We start from the raw sequence: 22,238 nt of genomic DNA, 5'->3' as shown, positions 1-22,238 counted from the left end.
ATATATATATATATATACGTATATATATATATATATATATATATATATATATATATGTATATATATATATATATATATATATATATATATCTATATATATATATATATATATATATATATATTTATATACTATACATTATATATACATATATATATATATATATATATATATATATATATATATACTATATATTTATTTTATATATATATATATATATATATATATAATATATATATATATATATATATATATATATATATCTATATCTATATATAGTATATATATATATATACATATATATATATACTATATATATATATATATATAAATATATATATATATAAAATATTATTTTTATACATATATACTATATACTATATATCTATATATATATCATATATATAATATAAAATATATATATATATATACTTTCAATCTCTTTCTCCATAACCAACAGACATCGACGAAGCACCACGGGATAGGACGAGTGCAACCCCCAGGCGACCTGCAGGAACTCCGTCGGGAGTTACAGCTGCTCCTGCAACCCACCTTTCGAGGGAGATGGACGAACTTGTGGTAAGGGAAGACGAACCTTTGTCTCTCTTTCTGAGCCTTTTCTCCTTCAGAGTCAAAATCTGCGAACAAAATCAGCAGAGAAGAGCTGAATTGCTTCAGTTCACTTTGTTATCTCCTCCTCATCTTCCTCCTCCTCCTTCCAGAGTTCCCTTGCGAAAGCCAGGCCAAGTACTTCGAGGGTCTGGAATGCGTGAAGCTTGTGAGGGAAAAGAAGACCTTTGAGGAGATGAACGCCACCTGCCACCAGGCACATGGCCGACTCCTTCAAGACTTCTCCATTGAACGTTTACAGGAAGTTGGTTGGGCTTTTCGTTTTGGTAAGTTACTTCCTGAATTATCTAATAATAAGATTATCAACAAAAGAGAGAGAGAGAGAGAGAAGAAGAGGAGAGAGAGAGAAGAGGGAGAGGGAGGAGGAATATTTTAATGTCGTGATCTGCCACAGACAAACATACATTTATAGACATACTAACATACAATTAAATTGTTATTAATTAGCATTTATCCAAGGTAAAAAATATGTATGTATGTATGTATGTATGTATGTATATATGTAGCTATGTATATATATATGTATGTATGTATTATGTATATGTGCATAAAGGATGTAACATGAATTGATGCAATTATTTCTGGAAATTAAAGGAAAGTGATTCTAAGCAGAAAATGTTCGGCAAAGATCAGCATTTAAAATTAAGGCTCCATTTGTGGTGGTGCAGGGGGTGGGCGGGAGTGGGGAGGTGCAGATTTCAAACTAACCGTTTTCAGCTAGAGAGGGAGGGACAGGAGCTCGGGATGTTTTGGGGGGTGGGGTGGGTTAGGGATGGTGTGGAGAGTGAATGGAGGCAGATACATACCCTTTTTTAATTGTGTTTATTTTTCTTGCAAGGCATCTCACTTCAATGATTAGCTCAAAGCAGGATACATACATACATATTTTTATATATATATATATATATATATATATATATATATATATATATATATATATATATATATATATCTGACAGCTATCATTTGCCGTCATTGCCCTGAATAAATTGATTCAATGACACAGTTTTCTTGATTCTGATGATCGTTTTCTTCATTTCTTGACTTTCAAAGGTTGGCTAGGCGTCCAAGAAGGGAAATGGCTGGAGAGCGGACTCCCTCTACAAGAGGAGCTTTGGAAGGAAGGTTCTCGGGGATCAGACCCTTCCAGGAGGAGGGGGCTTTGTGGCGTCAGTGATTGGGATTCTTCTTCGTCTTTGTACAAAGTGGTTCAATTTGATTGTTCAGAAAGGTGGTATGGTTTCTGCCAGTTTTTAATCCCACAGAAGTAGTCAGTCAACATGAGGCTGATCTTCTGTGTGAGGAGGAGGACGCAGAATAATAATAATAATAATAATAATAATAATAATAATAATAATAATAATAATAATAATAATAATAATAATAATAATAAATCAATAATCCTTCCTTGTCTGACAACAAATTATCGTATGTTATAATATTAAGTCATTTAGACTCTGTTGCTTTTCATTGATGATGTTCTTCTGTGTAAACCTCCTCTGAGGATATACTGATCATGATAATAATTGATAATACTTTATTGCTTTGCAAAGGTTAGTTAACATATAGATAACCATAACCTTTCATTACACACTTATTATTATAGGAAATGTTTGGCATAAAACAGAATTGTTATAATTCTCTTCAATGTGACATTTCAACAATATACTATGTTTATTCAGCAGCACTTGTTTTTTTATTGAACCTTTTTGATATAGTTTGAATTTTCTTTTTGAAAGAAAGAAAGGAACAAAGGAAGTGAATCAAAGGATCAGAATTGAATAAAGTGTAAGAACTAAAGAGGCTTTGAATAAAGATTGTGAAAGAATGAAAAGAAGTCAGATATTGATGAAAGGAAAAAGGCCAGAAATGACAAGAAACAATCTGAAGATTTCTAGACTGACTGACATTGGTCAAGCTCAAGAAAGACGGATGAAATAGATGCTAAGGCCAATATTCAACAATTATGAAATGAAAAATAATAATGATGTATTGTTGATAATCTTTTATATTTCATCAAGAATAAAGCTGTATCTTTTGACAATACTTACTTTTGATATCTTTATATATATATATATATATATTAATATATATATAATATATATATATATATATTAATATATAGTATAGATATATATATATATAGATATATATATTATTATATATATATAAATATTATAATTATATATATAGTAATAAAATAATATATATCTATATAAGATATATATAAGTAATTATTATATATACATATGTCTACAATATATTATATATATAATATTATATATAAATATATATATATAGCTATATATTGATATATATATATTAAATATTATTATTATAATATATAATATATAATAAATAATATATATTATATTATTAATATATATTAGTATACAATATATATATAATATATATATATATATAGAGAATATATATATAATATATAGATATATACCTTATATATATTATAATATGATATTATATATATAATATATATGTATACATATATATATATATATATATATGTATTACCTATATATATATATATTATAGCTATATATTTATATATATATATAATATAGTATGGACTAATATATATTATATATATATATATGATATATATAGATATATATACATCTATATATTTTATATATAATAATATTACAGATATATTATATATATATATATATATATGTATATAATTATATATTATATATATTATTATATATATATTATATATAAATATATCTTAATTATATACTATATATATATATATATATATAGATATATAGTATATTATTATATATATATAATATATACCTATATATATATATATATATATATATATATATAGATATAGATATATTTATATAATTATGTAATATATATAAATATATTATATTTTATAGTATATTATATATATATATATATATAAATGTTATATAAATATATATATATATATATATATATATATATTATACTATATATATATATATATACATAATATATATATGTATATATATATATATATGTATATATATATAGTATGTATGTTATTGTATAAATATAAAAAAAGAACAACACTGATAATAATAATCTATCTCTATCATAGCTAATATTATATTTTAATAAATCTCATATATATTATCTATCCCTCTTCTTATTATATCTAATTATAAATATATATTACATATCATATATATATCTAAATATATATTATATCTTTAAATATCTATCTTATCTATCCATCTTATCTCTATCCATATATATTCAATTCTAATATATAGAATATTAATATTTAATCTATATAATAGATATGTATACATATTATTTAATATATAATATATATTATATATATATTAATATATATATTATACCATATATAATATTATATATCAATATAATATATATATTAATAATATATATATAAAATATATTAAGATATATATAAATTATATTATAAATATGTATATATTATTATATAATATATATTATTATATATATATAATATATTGTATGTATAAATAAATACAAAAAAACAAACAACAACTGATATAACAATTTTAATTTGCTTTGATTTCCAACATAAAGATCAGGGATCCTTGTGGAGAGAGAGGGAGTAGCAGAGAGAGAGAGAGAGATAGAGAGAAGGGACACAAAGGAAATTCCTTCATCCACAGATAAAGAGAAAGACTCAAACAGGGTTAGATGATTATCATTATCGCTTATCTTCTTCTTCTTCCTTCCACCAGAATTATTATTCATCATACATCAGAGCGAAGGTATATTGCGACGAAGAGAGAAAAAGAGAGAGTGAGAGATTTATGCTTTCATTAAATAGAACTGAAAAACAGAATTAATTTTGGTTGTAAGAGTTTAAATCAGGTTATAACAGAGGTCGAAATGTAGCTTGCCAGTTCTACTCTCTCTCTCTCTCTCTCTCTCTCTCTCTCTCTCTCTCTCTCTCTCTCTCTCTGTACAGATGACCAGACTTATTATCTTATTTGCATACATACATACATACATACATACATACGAAGTACACTTATTATCTTGTGTGTACACACACAAGATAATAAGTCTACTTCGTATGTATGTATGTATATATGTATGTATGCAAAGCAGGAGAGAAAGGCAGCAACAAAAGCACAATGCATCCAATCACTCACTCAAGGACAGAATCATTATCGCTCTTAATTCGGGAGGGTTTTTTTTTTTTTTCACCCAGCGATGACGTCAACTAAGTGGAGGGTGGCCCTTCCCCCTCCCCTGCCCCCCATTACGCCTTATTGCATTCAAACAGATTCCACAAGTTTTCCTCAGTCTCTCTCTCTCTCTCTCTCTCCTCTCTCTCTCTCTCTCTCTCTCAAATAAGCAGTAATATGGAACATCTGAAAAGGAGTTTGTTAGTCATGATTTCAATAACAAGAGAAGAAACTGACATAACGCAGCAACCGACAAAAACACACTAACACACACTGGTGGATGTCATGTACCTCCCCAGAGCACCCCCCCTCCCCCTCAAGCCAAGATGGCGTCGCTCTCTTCTCCCTGAGTGATGCCATTTTAATTTTTCTTTTCCCACAATGGCATCTGTCAATGCTCTTCGGAGGACTATCTATCCTTCATAAAATGCCGAGAATTGTATTTATACCGAGATATTCAATAAGAACTGTTCCAATTGGGGTTGAAACTCTGGAAATTCCTCTTGAAGACGGACGATTGCTGTTTGCCGTTTATTTTCGACCGAATAAAATACAAAGCAACTTATATAATGTAAACCAGCACTGAACACACCCTTTCGAGTTGTAAGAATATTTGTGGGTGTGTGTGTGTGTGTGTGTTTATACACAGAGAGGTTTTCATATCGGTCTATGCACCAGAGCGAGGAGTAGAAGTTGCGTCACAAAGGCGTAACCCAACAGAGCGTGAGGAGGAGCAGAAAGCAGCCTTGTCGACTGAGAGAATAAGGGCGAGAGTAGTAGGGAGGCAGTTGGACATATTCGTCTCCACCGTTCATAGGCCAGGTTGACTGCCGTCACTCTCGTACTTTCAATTCGCTGTGACAGTAAATTCACAATGACAGAAAATTCATTGGGAGAACGAATTCAAGGACAATTAATTCAATGTACATTGAATTTGTAGCAACATTGAATTCACTGTCACTGAAATTAATAGCAACAGAAGTCCAATATTTTTTAAGGATAATTTATGAATTTATCTCCTTTTCTAATCGCTGATTTCCTACTGTCTTCTTACTCTCCTGAATAATAATAATAATAATAATAATAATAATAATAATAATAATAATAATAATAAAACTGAAAACCAGACAAAAAGGCACAAAAACAAAGCGTTCATTTGGTTCAGTTGTGAAATGTATTTTTCCTTTCAATTATCAACACTTATATATATATATATATATATATATATATATATACATATATATATATATATATATATAATATATATATATATATATATATATATATATATATGATATATATATAATTATATATATATATATATATATATATATATATATATATATTATTATATATATATATATATATATATATGTGTGTGTGTGTGTGATATATATATATGATATATATATATACTATATAATATATATATATATATCATATATTCTATGGATATATCTCATTAGATATTATTTATCGATATATATATCATATCATATTTATATATATATCTATATAATATCATAGTATATATAGTATATATATATATGTATGTCTATTATATATATATATATATGTATATATATATAATATGTATATATCTCGTCTATAATATATGGAGGGGTCGGTAGTCATACATATATATATATATATATAGATATATATATATATATATAATATACACGAAGTCATATAGTAATCTCTACTTTTATCATGATTGAACTTTATATACAAAAAATATTTCATATTTCCTAAAAGTATTGAGCTATGCTTTCAAAATTATAACAGAAGATATCCTGTTTCCATCATTCTTGCTTGTGTACAGTATCTGCAGCTGAAAGTCATTGATATGTTCAGTCTCTGATTCATCCATGTTACACAAACATGGATACCAAGTCGTTTTATGGAACCAGAAGCAACCCTTTCCGTTCTGTTACTTTAGAAGAGACCCTAGATTTTATTGAAACAAGTACTGTAACAGAGATGCATCAGCAACTGTGACTCTGCTTCCACCAGAAAGTTGTGATTAGGACATTCCAAGTGATGAAGAAGAATGGGAGGAGCCAGCAGGAGAAATGGAAGTAATGCAGGACTCCTCCGATTCTGAAAATGCAGATGATGGTGATGATAATGAGTGTTCTCAAGGTGGATCTAGGCCTAAGCGTGGCACGTCAAGATGGGAGAAAAACTGTTCATTAACAAAAAGTATTATTACTGAAGAGATGCCAAGCAATGTCAGTGATAAGTTTCCTGGATTACTTACGAAATTATGCTATGAAAGATGGAACTTATATTTCACAGATGACATATTTGACTGCATCTTAGAACAAACTAAACTATATGCAATCAGGGATAAGAATGATTCTTCATTTGATGTTTCTAAGGGAGAACTCGAGAACTTTATTGTAATATTGATTTTTTCAGGATATCACCTTGTAACATCAGAAAGAGATTACTGGAGTAATCAGCCTGATCTAAAAGTTCGATTTATTTCAGAAACAATGAGCCGAGACCGATTCTTGAAAATAAAGCAGTATTTTCATGTTGCTGAGAATTAAAATTTAGAAGGTAACAAAGTAGAAAAAGTCTCACTCAAAAGTCAATGAATGAAAAGCTATGTCAGTGGGGAATATTTCACAAAAGACTGACAATGATGAATCTATGGTGCCATATTTCGGCAGGCACAGTGCCAAGATGTACATAAAGAACAAACCCATTGGTTTTGGCTTCAAGATCTGGACTTTATGTGTAAATGATGGATATCCATACAAACTTACTATCTACACAGGGGAAAATTCTGCTCGGCGTCCTGAGGAACCTTGAGGGCAGCCTGTTGTCATGAAATTATTAGATGTACTGATAGAGAAATCGTCGCATCTATTTTGACAACTTATTCACAAGTGCAAAGTTGCTAGAGCTACTTACAGAGAAAGGCTTTGTTGCAGTTAGCACTGCTAGAGAAAACAGAACTGATGGAGCATGTAAGTCTGTGGTTACAAACAAAGATATAAAGAAAAGAGATAGAGGTAGTTTGCAAGTGGCATGACGCTAGTATTGTCAATATCGCAAGCAACCATTTTACGCATGAGCTTGTTCGAAAAGTGGGTGGCGTGTAAAAGGGAAGGGTGAAATTGAAGTACCGCAGCCCAATATGATTTGTTTATATAACACAGGAATGGGAGGAGCGGATCTGATGGACAGCCTTTTAGGATCTTACAGACCAATGATCCGAGGGAAAAAATGGTGGTGGCCACTTTTGATATATCTTGTGAATGTGCCTGTTGTAGCAGCTTGGAAGCTCTATTCTGCCCTTCATCCAAAAGGTAAAATGACACACCTTGAATTTAGGAGAGAGATTACACTGGTTCTGATGTGTTTTATCAATTTCCACCCAAATGAATAACTCAATAAATTATCCTGCCCTTTAGTATTGTAATATTCTAGGAACTAATCTAGGAACTGCTTTATCACTTAACTCACCCCCCTCCCACCGCCCGGAAAAAAATGCTTTTGAAACTTTTTTCAATTGATTTTTTATTTTATTACTTTCTCCTTCTTGCAAAGTGAATTACTTTTCAGTATTTTTTTCCTGAATTTTTGTATCGTAATATGATGAAAGCTATATCATCATAAATGTGCATGAATGCGCCTTAAATATGGAATTACTTTTGATTTAATAATAGGAAAAAACTGTCAACTGATTTTTATTTGTCAATAATTTCTGCAAAAAACCCGTACTTCATCCTCCTAACGTTCCCATATGGGAACATATCTATATTTCTCATAATTTAAAACAAAATTTCATGGGACCACAATAAACTCTTCTTAAGAGCATAAAAAATTAAGTTCTGGAGTATGAAGGACAAATTTCAACTATTTCCTAGGTCAGGTAGTGAAAAGATAAATGCCTGGTTTGTCTTATTGAATTTCTGATATATATTTCTTCAGCCTATGAGTCTGACTTTTTTTTGGTTTGAGCTGGAATTACCCCAGCACGGGCTCTTGCCCATAGGGGGCCAGCCCGTGTGTAACAATCGATGATTTAAAATGAATATATTGTCCCGAATAAAATAAGTTAAAAATAATGGTGTAAAAACTGAAAATATGGTCGTTAAGTGAAAAGTTGGAAGGTAAAAGAGAGAGAGAGAGAGAGAGAGAGAGAGAGAGAGAGAGAGAGAGAGAGAGAGAGAGAGAGAGAGAGAGATAACTTTTCTGAAGGTTTTAACTACGTGTGAGTGACTGAGTGAGTGTCAGTCCTGGCGAGTCGAAGATGACCAGTAATGAAAAAAAAAATCGACAAAATATTTTTTAAAGCCCTATGGAGACTCCTTGACTTACTTCTCCACAACCTAATAACATAACGAGGTACTCCACTGTAATGTGGACTTAATAGGAGGTCCACTGGTTTATTGAGGTAACAATTGAATGCTGATCAAAGTGGCGGTGTCTGTCGTTACCTGATAAACCAGAGGTTGACCATAGTTGCTAAATAGACATCCCAGCATCTCGTGTGTAGCAAGAAAGCATCACAGCACTGCCTCCTCCTTCACGCCCTCAGTATCCATCATCTTGGCTAAAGTTGATATATGCCATATTAATTCACCCTTAATATTGTGGTTGCATCTACAACCTTACCCCCTTATTACTGAGTTGTCAGTGAAGTTCATTTATCTTCGTTTTTAAGTTAATTCTTTGTAATCTTTGCACAGTGCACTTACTTACGTACTGTACTGTACTGACCTGTTGTGTGCACACTAAGCAAACCTGATTCGTCCACCAAAGGCAGTAAGCATAGATAGATACTTCGCTCTTTGCCTAAGATATGTAACAGAGCTGAGTTCTAGAGAGGTTCAGGACAACTTTAACTGTATAGGAAGGGAAGGAAGGACCCAGAATTTTCCCCATGAATTGTTCAAGAAGGGGAGGAAGAAAGTTGAATTTTCAAGAACGGTTCAGGAAGGGTAGGAAAGAACTGGAACTTTATTGAGTGGCTTATGAAGGGGAGGAAGGAACTGGAGATGTCCAGTGTGGTTCAGGATGAGAAGGGAACTGGAAGTATCCACTGTGACTTAGGAACGGGACGAGGAAGGAGGAAATGGGACTTAACTGTGTTGTAATGATAAGAACTGGCGCCATCCATAGTACCTGGGTCCTAGTCATTGCACAGACTTGATGGGTTATTTTTCGGTGTTTGAAGCCTCAAAATGTTGTACTATTCTAATACCTTTGTTAGGGTTAGGGTTAAATTTAACAAAGACTGGACTTATAATGAATCTCTGCTTTTCAGGTCTCATTGCGTTTCGTGGGTGACTTGTCACGTCTAATCCACGACGACAAGTTTAACCTTTCGACACCAATATCATAATGTGGCCAATTACTCCTGAATGATAAGGTAGTGTGTACGTACTACTTTTTTTTTACCCCGCTAATGCCAAAAGCCATATGACTTATGTACCATATATCCGAAAATATCGGTATACAGTGTATCAGAAAATATCGGTATACAAATTAATACTATAATTAATTTTTTGTTCACTCGTCTAGTTTTCAGCAAAATGGAGGACAATGTGTCCATGATAAATCTTAGCGATTGCATATAATTATGCACACACGTCTGTTGCATAATCCCTAAAAAGCTTTCATGGATAGATGGGAATAATTTGTGCTACTTTTCATCAATTCAGCCAAATGCTGATTTTCTCAGATATCATGAATACAAAATATAAAGTTGCAGAATTCATTTATGGGTTTAATGTCTAATTTAGAACAAATTAATGCAATAACCAGTTTTGTTGGGAACCTCCAAAAGTCTGTGTTACTGTTATGTACAATTCTTATAATCTTGTAACACAGCAATCCGGTAATTTGGGAAAGTTAATCCACAGTACGTAGTATGCCTGTTTTATTTTATTATTTAAATCATATTCAGCAGAAAGCTTTCGATGACCTGAACGGTCCTCCTAGTCAGTTTCATTTTATTTGACTCGTGTGATTATGAGTTTTCATTGAAGCATTAAACGAGCTCTTACAGATGACTTTCAGGCTGCCTTTTCCGATGTGCTATAGACTTCATTTTGTTATCAGACATATCTTACACTACAGTTTTTACAGATATCCCAATTTTAACCGGTGGCCACTTTCCACACTACACTGCATTGAAGTCAAGAAAGTACATATGGGAACTACATCTTATTCAAAACTTTAGCTTATTCAACTCATTAGGGAAAGGTTTCAACTTTTTCATTTCGTATTCAAGCCAGTTTTGCTTTCTACAGAGATTTGTTTCCTTTGCAGGCTCATTACTACAGGACTTCTGTGTGAAGCATTCTGATGGTGTATAAAGCAGGCAGAACATTTTACACAACTCAAGGGAATTTCTACAATTCAGAAATACTACAAACTTGAAGAAATTACTGAAAGAAGAGACAGCCAAAATTACTGCTGCTAAAAAAGGAACAAGAACACAGTCTATGACATCGAATAACTCTCTTATGAAGAAAAGAAATCGGGTGAAAGACAATTATTTCAACAAATCATATAAATGAGGATCCTACAAGACAGGATCGCTCAGCACAAAAAAAAAAAAATAATAATCCTTAATATAAATGTTAAAGAGGCCATAATCTTAAAGACACTATATTATATTAGTTTCTTATCAACCACAAGTAGCTTGGTGCATCAGGATGGATACATATACTATGTAGTTGATTTAATTTTCGTATAGTTGATTTAATTTTCGTATTCGGTATATATCAGCTACCTGGCATTTTTCAGGAGACATTTTTATTTGCATAAGATCCATAAGTTTAATATTATGGATAAAAAAATAAGTTTGTTTCAGAATACATAGCAAATATTTTATTTAGATGTCTTATAAGTTTGATACAGATATGTCTTGAAATATAAAGAAGCCTTCACTCTAATTTCGATGCAGTGTTAACATCAGCTGCCAATTACTGTAGCTTACTACGTAACACGATACGTAATATTCAAGTATATAATTTTCTTTTAATATCAAATAAACGTAAGTTTCATCATAGATAGTCATGGCTACATTTTTACTATTTCATTTCGAAAATCACGTATGTTTAAGGGTAACTTGTTCATCAACTTTCAGGTTTGATTTGCAGTGCCCAGCAGGTCATTGTTCAATCCATACTTGCCCGGATACGAAGGTCACGCGAGATTATTAGTAGGTTATGCTTTTATTTTCAGTTCATTTATATATGATTATCAGTAGTATAAAGTTCATCAGTTATAGGTTTCGCTGATTTTACGGTACATCTTCGTGACAGCAGATAAAGTTAGAAATTGTTGTGTGTAGTAGAATCTATGAGGTATTCTTCTTTATAAATTGGGCAATATCTTATACTGAAATACGTATTTTTCTTTTATTTATCTTTAATAAATCTAATAGATGCCTTCATAGTAGGGACATGGAATTTTGCTTTTTTATATGTTCCTCGTAGCTTTAATCCATAGCTTGTCTCTTTGTTTATTTATATTGCTACGTTTATAGATCTCTTCGTCTACCCAGTAATTAATTAATTATTTTGCTTTGTAAAACGGCAGCCATCTTCCTCCAAATATCAGCTGATTTGGGCGGGAAACCAACCGTCCAGGGTTAAGAATTTCCTGTGAGAAGGGAGAATATAGTCTTTTGTCAGCTCTAGGGACGTATCTCAAAAAGGGAAGGATGTAGGCAGACTGGTACTTCTTAGGCCTATATCTTAAGCTCTTTTTCCTGTGAACCCTCTGCTGGCTGTATGTTCTGTTTCCAGGATTTGCCCTGCTCGTGGGGGGTTAAGCTGACCCCCAACACCCAGGCAAGACACCTGCGAACTGCCTCAGACCGCTCGGGTCGTGACCTCGGACGGATGTCCGCAGCCAGCCTTCCCACATTTAGGCCTATCCATGGCGTACTGGTGCGCCAAGCGACCCAGACCTAAGACAAAGCCGGGCGCCACATTTTCTACAAAGATCCACTGAACATTGCATCCAGGTACGTCTTGCGAAACAGCATATTGCCAGTCCCTTACATCCTATTATCTATTTGATCCCCATTTTCCCAATTCAATTTCTAACCCAAAAAGAACTCATCCCTTTGTTTCCTCTCACTGCCTCATGGCCGCATGCATTCCCTTGTGTGATCGTCCCAGACAAATGAAGTCATTGCATACCTCAGTGAAACATTAGAGTTCCTTTACCCCAGTGTTAGAGAACTAATTAATACTAATTTGGGCAAGAAATCCTTTTTTCTTTTATCTTGTTTAATCTGGGATCCTTTTTCCAGATTCCCTGAGTCACGTGCCAAGTCTCTCTGCCCGCAAGTGTTGCATTACCCACGATTATGAAACCAGCTTTTATGAATCACATTTTAGCTAGCTATCCATTTGTGAGAGATATATGGGTCCCAACGTGGGGACACGCTGCATTTACTTTTCTCCAGGCCAGTAAGGGCCTCTTGTAAATAAATAGCTGTTAAGTAATTACCTGAGCTATCGGCCAACCTTTTGGTTCATTTAATCCGTAAAAATGTCGACCTCGCCAAGGATTCGAACCTACCTTGCTTAAAAAAAGCTTGTAAATCGCGTTATCCCTTGTAAAACGAATGTAAATGTTTTTCAAAGCGGAAAAAACAAAGCACACTTGCGCTGAAGACACACACTGGCTCACGGTACGGTATACCATTCATAAAATATGATTATTTTATAACCAATGTTAGCTTAAGGTACGTTTAAGTATTTATTTTAGAAGTGTTAAAAGAGTGCTAAGTTAAAAATATTATATTGTAACGGCCAGAGCGCCGAGTGAATTCTATTTGTAACTCGCATTGTTCCCGTCTGACAAGACACTAACACGTGTATAGAATAGATGCCAGAAAGTACCAGATCAAACTAGGAAGTGCTTTGCCAGGGTTTATTGCTGTGTTGGAAAGCCTAGCTAGTTAGGAGTATTCTACTAATAGTTACGGCAAAAGAAGTGTACAATTCTTTTGTCTGTGATATGTTAGGGGATTCGTTTTAACTTAGTTTCATTCCAAGTGTTGGTAGCTGCTCAAGCTGCCCAGCTTTGTAAGCTTCGCGCCTGCGCTGTCCCAGCCAGCCTTCGTTTCACTCACAGCGGCAGCCATGTTTTTATCCCTTTAAGCATTATCTCAACGATTTAAGCAAAGTAACGTAAGTCATGAAAGTTTAACGTAAATAATATTAATCTCGGTACTAGTATCTATCGTTCTGCCAGAGAAATTAACGTAATTCGCCTTGAATAAGAAATTAGAATTTCGTGTTGTAAATTGCCTCCGCGTTTACAGAGAATCAGCTGTTTGAACGACACGCTGCCCAGCTCGCTCACCGCGTTTCACGTCGCATCACTCATTCGCTCGCTGAGCGAAAGTTTCATTTCACTTCGGACTTAACGTAACCTCTTTTACAAATGTTTGCTAACATCGTTTAAAATCCTTACCGTCATTTTCGCTTGTCACAGGGACCTAGTATCCTTACGTAAAGTTAACGTAAATCCTTAAAGTAGAGAAAATTACAAGAATTGTTAACGTAAAACGCGTCTTTGTGAAATTCATATTGAAACGCAAATCATTTCATAAGCGCAAGCCGCTACCAGTAACGTAAAAATCGTTCACCGCGAGCGCGTTATCATTTTCATAAAATGTATTCAAAAGCAATTCTTTCAGTAAAACGTTAACATAAGTAAATCATTTAACACAAGTTGCGTCGTACTAAACTAACATTATTAGTTCAATTCAATACAAGGGAGTTTTTCATATATCATTTTCACCCTCTCCGAGAGAGAGAGAGAGAGAGAGAGAGAGAGAGAGAGAGAGAGAGAGAGAGAACCAGAACCCATTATTCACGAAGCCAAGAGTACTACGTTCATTACTTATAGCATGCAGAACTAACATTATTTTAGTCTCTAGTGTCTTTATTTACACTGAGCGTGATACGTACGTGCCTGTGTCCATTGCAGTTTGCAAGCATTTATTTCGTTTACCGAGTACTTCAGCGAGGGACTGAGCATTTCTAAAATTACCATTACCTGTCGTTGCCCGAGTGGTCTTTTCAATTTCATGTATCACAAAAGACTTGCATATACCGCAAGCACAAACTGCACAGTGTGCCACGCAAATCCATTACTTCCAGACAAGGAAGCCTACCAGTTTAGGACTGGCCACCACCAGTGCACGTCAGGTCTTACCATTTTACAGTGCCACTAATTCGTGACACTGTCCATCGACTGGCTGCTGAAGTACTCCCACCTTTTACTTTCTCTCCTCCACCATTACACTCTGCCCCAAACAGAGTACCATTTCTCTTCAGTATACTTGAGTATACTGCATGTAGTGTCGTCCGACGGGACACACCAGCACTACTAGTGCTGCCCAAAAGGAACGCCTCCTCATAAGTGCCATTGCACCTGTACAGGCCGTACAGGTAGCCATTCTACCTGCGTGTCCGTCCTTACGGAACGCCCAAGTCATTAGTGTGTCCATGTACAAGGGTCAGTGATCCTTCGGAACACTCAACAAGGGAACACCTCCCAAAGTGCCGCAATACCAGCCCTAAGTGCTGTCAAACCTGCATGTCCGTCCTTACGGAACACCCAATCCATTAGTGAATCCGCTATCCCGGATCACCCAATCAAGGGAACGCCTCCCGAAGTGCCGCAATACCAGCACTACTAGTGCTGTCTCAAAAAGGAACGCCTCCTGAAGTGCCGCGCACCTGTACAGACGTACAGGTAGCCCTTTACCTGCGTGTCCGTCCTACGGAATGCCCTATTCTTTAGTGTGTCCATGTACGAGGATCAGTGATCCTTCGGACCACTCCAAGGGAACGCCTCCCCAAAGTGCCGCAATTCCAGCACTACTAGTGCTGCCCCAAAAGGAACGCCTCCTGAAAGTGCCGTGCACCTGTACAGACGTACAGTTAGCCCTATACCTGCATGTCCGTCCTACGGAACGCCCATTCATTAGAGTATCCACCATTTTGGATCACTCAACCACGGAACGCCTCCATAAGTGCCGTGCACCTGTATTGGACCTACAGGTAGCCCATTCCAGCGTCTCCCAAGTTGGGAACGCCCGTAAGTGTGACGTACGCCACACACTCTATTTGATTGTCTCACCTCCTCAGAAAGTGCCATTCCAGAAGTGCCACCAACTTACGGGACACTTCCCAAGTGCCACAGAGCACCCAGTCTTTTCAGACCTTTTTCTCTACCACGTCGCAGAACACATTTCCAAGTGAGTGCCACTTTACCCAGTAGGCACTCCCATTCCATCCATTACCCTTCCTGGCCATTATTTTCAACTTTATCAGAGCCTCTACTGCAGCCTAAGGGAAATGTCTTCCCCTGCTTCCCGCGACTTCTTTGCCATAGAGCTAGAGAAGCTCGGAGCCCTCATAACTCTGGGCAAGGAGGCCGGTTACACTGGACCAGCACTTGACCAGTGGATAAAGGCGCAGCAGGATGCCGCGCGCCTGCAAGAAAAGGAAGAAAGAGAAGCAGAAAGGAAGGCACGTGAAGAAGAGAGAAAGCATGAGCTAGCTCTCAGAGATGATGAAATCTCTCGGCAAGTTTCTAAGCCCCAGACCATGAGCTGGACTCCCGGTAAGAGGTGGTTGCGGAGGTTCTGCACCACTTGTTGTGTGCGTGGGCATGCTGTGGATTCCGACCAGTGCCCAAGTCGATCCCTACCTTGGGATGAGAGCTTCCAGGGTGAACTTCTCCAAGGCTACCATATAGCCCTGCCTGATGAACAGTCTCCTACGGCCTATCAGTGAGTACAAGTCATGGCCGACACCGAAGCCCAGGTCTCCCTTATTTCAAGAAAGGCATTGCCTAGGGGTGCCAAAATCCAGACGGACGAAGAAATTCAGTTTGAATGGATTGACGGTAACCTCTATTCTGTTCCTTCGGTCCTTCTGAATGTGGAAATGCCCCTTTTGGACCAGGAGACCAGGGAAACCACATTGTGCCGTCTGGGCGTAGTTGACCCATTTCATGATGTTTACCAGGTAATATTGGGCCGAGATCTACTAAAGCCGTATCTCCCCTGGACACAGCTCCCACTACCAGATGCACTGGATCCCTGCAGCATGCCTCATAATCAGTCAGTTTTAGATTCAGAGGCTAGTGCCTCTGATGTCCCAGACATCCTTTTTATTTGTGAACCTGGCCCTGACCCAGTGTCAGAGCCCAAAGTTCCTGCCGCGTCCTCTCAGCCTCATACCATTTTACCGCCTACCTCCTCCACTTTGGAAGAGGTAAGCCCACCAGTTAACCCCGGACTTGCTTCCGAGGGTGATTCAACGGAGGTTTCCTTAACCTCCCTACCTCAAATCACTGCCAGAGAGGACTCTTCACCTGTGCCAGAGCACACTGCCAGCCTTGGTGACTCCACAGATTCGCAACCTGTGGGGGCATCTCGGCCTTACCGTCCAGTGCCACGGAAGAGGTTCTGGAACAAGTTCTGCCGCGACTGTGGCCGCAAGGGTCACATGTCTGCCAACTACGGAGGGTGCGCAAATCACAATATTCCTGCCATCGCAATGGCAGTTACAAATCCTACCTCACTTGGACCTCCAGCTAAGGGCCCATAACCGTCGCACCCCTCCAAAGCCATTATCCGCCAAGCCACGTCAAAGCCTATGACGACTCTGGCGCTCAAATCTCCCTGATACGGGAAGATCGAATTCCCCGAGGGGCTAATATTGACAGACGTCAACTGATAACCATTGAAGGTATCAACCATATCAAGCTGATCCTTCCGACCGTACAATTGAGGGTCACCAGACCTAATTTCTCCAAAGTATGTACTCTTGCAGTTGCAAGCTACATCCCAGGAGGTTACGACCTCCTCCTAGGGCAAGACATGAAGTCTCCCTCGCATTTCAAAAAGCCTAGGGGTCCTAACCCCACGACCAATCACTCCAAAGCAAGGAGTCATCAAAATTCTACTTCCTCCAGGAAGTACGGCCACCAATAGTCTCCCCCGTTACCAAGGAGGGAGATTGATCATTCACAGTTCCGTTGCAAAGCCTGCAACGTACTAGGGCACTCCACAAATTGGCCTAGGTGCCCTAGCCGACTACCAGCAGCGGACACTGTCCATGTTCCACAAGGCTTAGCCTTCAACAAGAGACAGGAGCCTCTGTCTCCCATTTCCAAGGGCACGCTGAGAGGTATTGCACCTCCGGTACCCGCCACAAGTCCAGTCAACCTCAACTCTCTGCCAGTACCACTTGGCAGCACTGAGCAGTGCCAAGCTCCGTCCAGCCTGGACGTAGAGCCACCACAGAACTTGACCTCTGTGCCTGGCCCCGAGCTAGCGCCGGCGCCTAACCTTATCAAGGATCCTCCTACAGGCATGGAGCTTACCGCAGCCCATAGCCACTCCCAAGTCCATGAGCCTTCTTCAACATCACCACTGTCGCCCGAGGATGAACCTCCGGCAGACCTTACCTTCATACCTCCGCTGGAAAACCAGGAACTGCCCGACCAGGAGTCAGTCTGGAGTCTTACCCTTACGACGGCTGTCGCAGCAGCCGAAGTTAGGGCTTCCCCTGCAGTAGGTTCCACCTCTACGACAGGTTGCTGCAGATACCGAAGTAGGGTGTTCTCCTGCAATCCCTCAGGCTACCACTGCCTCTGCTCCTGACGGCGTTTCTGGCCTTACCCCAGAGTCGGTTCCTCCGTCTACTCCTAGGACTGGTATAGCCAGGTCCTGGAGGAATAAGAAGAAGAAGAAGGGACGTAACAAATCATTAACACACTAACCAAAGAGCCACATGCTCTCCTTGACACCTGTGCCCAAGGTACAGTGTCACATTCATTTGCAGAGTGATCCTGGCACCTACCAAGAGAAGGTAGCCAGCCTGATCTCTGCCAGTAAAACTAACCCTCTAACCCCTAGAAATTGTGATACTAACCCTCACTTAAATATAATTACCTCATTACATTTCCATCCTGGTCTACTAACCCCTCATCATTCTCACGCATCATTACCTCATCTAATGTATTTTAACAATTCGGTCGCCGAACCGCTGCTGTGCGTACCACACTCTGGAATGATTGCGTCTCCAATTAACTGTAATGAGTAGGTTAGGCTAATGATTTAGTACCAGGGCATTAGGGTAGTAGTAAGTAGAATGTTCAAGTAACCTTATCTAGGGGTAGAGTAGACTGTCGTCACAGACAACCCGTCGTTATTACTTTAGGCTAGACTACATTACTCCATTAAGTTAGTACACTTAGCATCTCCACCTATAAGATAGGTAGGCCACTGTAGTTAGCTGTATCGCTGCTCTAAAAACTTCAGTTAGAGTAGGAGAACTGGATAGTCGAGACGATCAACTTATTTAAGCCAAGGACTTCACGCCCGAAAGGGAGTGAATGCCTTCTTAACAGGGGGAGCTGCTATGTTTATTGATCTCTTTCGTCTACCCAGCATTCAAGTAATTATTTTGATTTGTAAAATGGCAGCCATATTCCACCAAATATCAGCTGATTTTTAGGCGGGAACCCAAAACACGCCAGCCAGAGATAGGGAGTTCCTAAGTTGGGGGAAAATAGACTCTTGTCAGCTTTAGGGACGTATCTCAAAGGGAAGGATGTAGGCAGACTGGTACTTCTTAGGCCTATATCTTAAGCTCTTTTTCCTGTGAACCCTCTGCTGGCTGTATGTTCTGTTTCCAGGATTGCCCTGCTCGTGGGGGGTTAAGCTGACCCCCAACACCCAGGCAAGATGCCTGCGATCTTCCCCAGTCAGCTCCAGTCGTGACCTCGGACGGATGTCCGCCACGAGCCTTCCACACTTAAGCCTAACGGCGCTACTGGCGCTCCAAGAGACCCAGACCTGAGACAAAGCTGACGCCACATTTTCTACAAAGGTCCACACTGATCATGGCATCCAGGTACGTCTTGTGAAGCAGCATATTGCCAGTTCCTTACATCCTATTGTCTATTTGCCCCCCATTTTCCCAATTCAAACTTCTAAATCAAAAAGAACTCATCCCTTTGTTTCCTCTCACTGCCTCATGGCCGCATGCTTCCCCTTGTGTGATCATCCCAGACAAATGAAGTCTTCAGTGCATACCTCAGTGAAACATTAGAGTTCCTTTGCCCCAGTGTTAGAGAACTGAATAATCGTAACTTGTGCAAGAAGTCCTTTTTCTTTTATCTTGTCTAATCTGGGATCCTTTTCCAGATTCCCTGAGTCACGTGTCAAGTCTGTCCGCCCGCAAGTGTTGCATTACCTCAAGATTTTGAAACCAGCTTTATTACATGAATTTCATTTTGCGCCAGCAATCATTCACTTGAGAGATATTATTAGTCCATGTGGGGACCATTGCATTTACTTAACCTTGGCTGTTAAGCAGGCCTCTTGTAAATAAATAGCTGTATAAAGTCAATTAGCTCGAGTTTCTGGTGACCTTTCCTCTAGAGAATGTTTCACTTTAAATCCTTTTTTACAGTAGTTCAAGTAAGTTCACTTTGTTTTCCCTCAACTATTCATGTTTACGTATTGGAGTCCTTTCAAGGCCGGCTTCATACGTAACAATATATATAATATATATATATATATATATATATATATATATATATATATATATATATATATATATATATATTTAGTGAATTAAGTATATACTCCTCGTTACACTCTGTGCTCTGATTGGTCACTGTGACAGCAGCAATATTAGTGACATGTTGGAAAGTGTTGGTTATATGTTGACAAGAGTTGCAGACATGTTGATAAGTGTTTCTGACATGTGTTTTAAGTGTTGGCGACATGTTGACTTGTATCATCTGCAACTAATTGGTGAAGTTGTGTTTCACGATTTTACAGTTGTTTTGAAAGTCAGTCGTTACTGATTGTTTGTTTTGTTTGTTTTGTTTGTAATCAGTAGCAGGAGTCTGAGGTTGGTTAGGCCACGTGAAGCGGAAAATAGTATATAAAACAGTATTAGGTTTTCTCTTGATTTTTCTTCAGTGTTGCATTTCAGTGAGGGAAACAGTTCAAGGTGGATCCCGCTCATTTTTCTAGGGTGGTTTTCTGGTTTTAGAATGATTATTATTGTTGTTGTTATTATTATTAATCTAGTTTCACACAAATAGTTCTACAAGTTTTGCTACAGATTAACAGCAGGACTCTCTCTCTCTCTCTCTCTCTCTCTCTCTCTCTCTCTCTCTCTCTCTCTCTCTCTCTCTTCCTTCTTTTTCCCTCGAGTTTATCCTTTATTCGTCTCCATTTCTTGGACTGTCAATATGCGTTAGTGTCTTTCTTGTAAGGCAGCATCTCCAGTTTTTTTATATTTATCCTGCGATCAAAGAGACTGTTTCTCCTTCACATAATTAACCTGCGTCTTTCCCTCAACAAACTCTCCTCACCTTCCGATGTTCGATGGGAGGTATATCTCACCTGTGTCTCAGAGCATCCATTAGGCGACCATCAGTACCCCCACCTCTAGACATTCCTCGGCTTTGTTCTCGTACCGGATATTGGTATTCCTTCTCTATATCTTGACTATTTCGTTATTTCTGTACGAGCGTACTTGAAGTAGTTGTGGCTATGGCATCGCATCTTTCTTGCGGGGCTCTGTGCCCCTCTTCGGGGCATAATTGAATTTTCTTGAGGTCTATTCAGATTGCAAATTCCTCCCAATGGCTGCTTTTATATCTCAGAGCCTCCTCATAATTGGATCTCTGGGGCTATTGTGTGTTTCGAAATGATAAGTTGTCGCTCATATCATTCCCGTAAGGTTAGTTGGAATCTCTCTCTCTCTCTCTCTCTCTCTCTCTCTCTCTCTCTCTCTCTCTCTCTCTCTACCTTTTCACAGAGATGTCGTTTTATTCTCTAGTCTAGACCTTGGTTTTATTGAGAACGTTTCGTTAAACGAAGCGTAAGCCAAATCTGTACTTGGTGTCTGAAGTGAAGGATGTTAAGGAAGGATATCCTCATCCTACGGATTGTGTTACGTCCTTCGGGTTCCTGGTTGTATTCAGATCTGTTGTTTAGTCTTTAAGTTCCAGGATTCACGGGAACTGGAATGCAGGAGCGAGTGTGTCTGCAATCTGGAGTCGTGATCGTTCTGAGAGAGCTCAGAGAAACATCAACACACAGGCGTAAAAAAGATATCTCTGCTCTTAGTGTGTAATGGTTTGCGCGACATGGTTTGGTGGGAAAGAACTCTATGTCGGTCTAGTGGAAGGAATGCTCGTTTTCTTTTATACAAGATTTTGTAACGAGGTTTCTCAGTAAGATTGGCCTGAAGTAGTGACATCATTGGCCCTACTCTTTTATTTCTCAATTTCTGTCTTCAGAGAAGGAGTCTTGTACAAAACCAGATAGTCGGTAATATATCAAAATAATTATTCAGTTTCAT

At 37.5% G+C, this 22,238-nt stretch overlaps 2 long non-coding RNA genes across 2 annotated transcripts; both read left to right on the top strand.

Annotated features, from left to right (window-relative positions):
• Positions 1 to 456: 456 nt before the first annotated feature.
• LOC135199137 (uncharacterized) lies at positions 457 to 2,315 on the top strand. Its single transcript, XR_010310915.1, has 3 exons — positions 457 to 577; positions 721 to 894; positions 1,682 to 2,315. It is a non-coding gene; the product is annotated as an uncharacterized LOC135199137 (long non-coding RNA).
• Positions 2,316 to 10,028: 7,713 nt separating this feature from the next.
• Positions 10,029 to 11,236, top strand: LOC135199266 (uncharacterized). The gene is made up of 2 exons (XR_010311005.1): positions 10,029 to 10,225; positions 11,128 to 11,236. It is a non-coding gene; the product is annotated as an uncharacterized LOC135199266 (long non-coding RNA).
• Positions 11,237 to 22,238: the final 11,002 nt, after the last annotated feature.

This window comes from Macrobrachium nipponense, chromosome 25, assembly GCF_015104395.2.
Source record: "Macrobrachium nipponense isolate FS-2020 chromosome 25, ASM1510439v2, whole genome shotgun sequence".
Lineage (NCBI taxonomy): Eukaryota > Metazoa > Arthropoda > Malacostraca > Decapoda > Palaemonidae > Macrobrachium > Macrobrachium nipponense.
The sequence above is the reverse complement of the archived record's forward strand: the minus strand, read 5'-3'. Positions and strand labels throughout refer to the sequence as shown.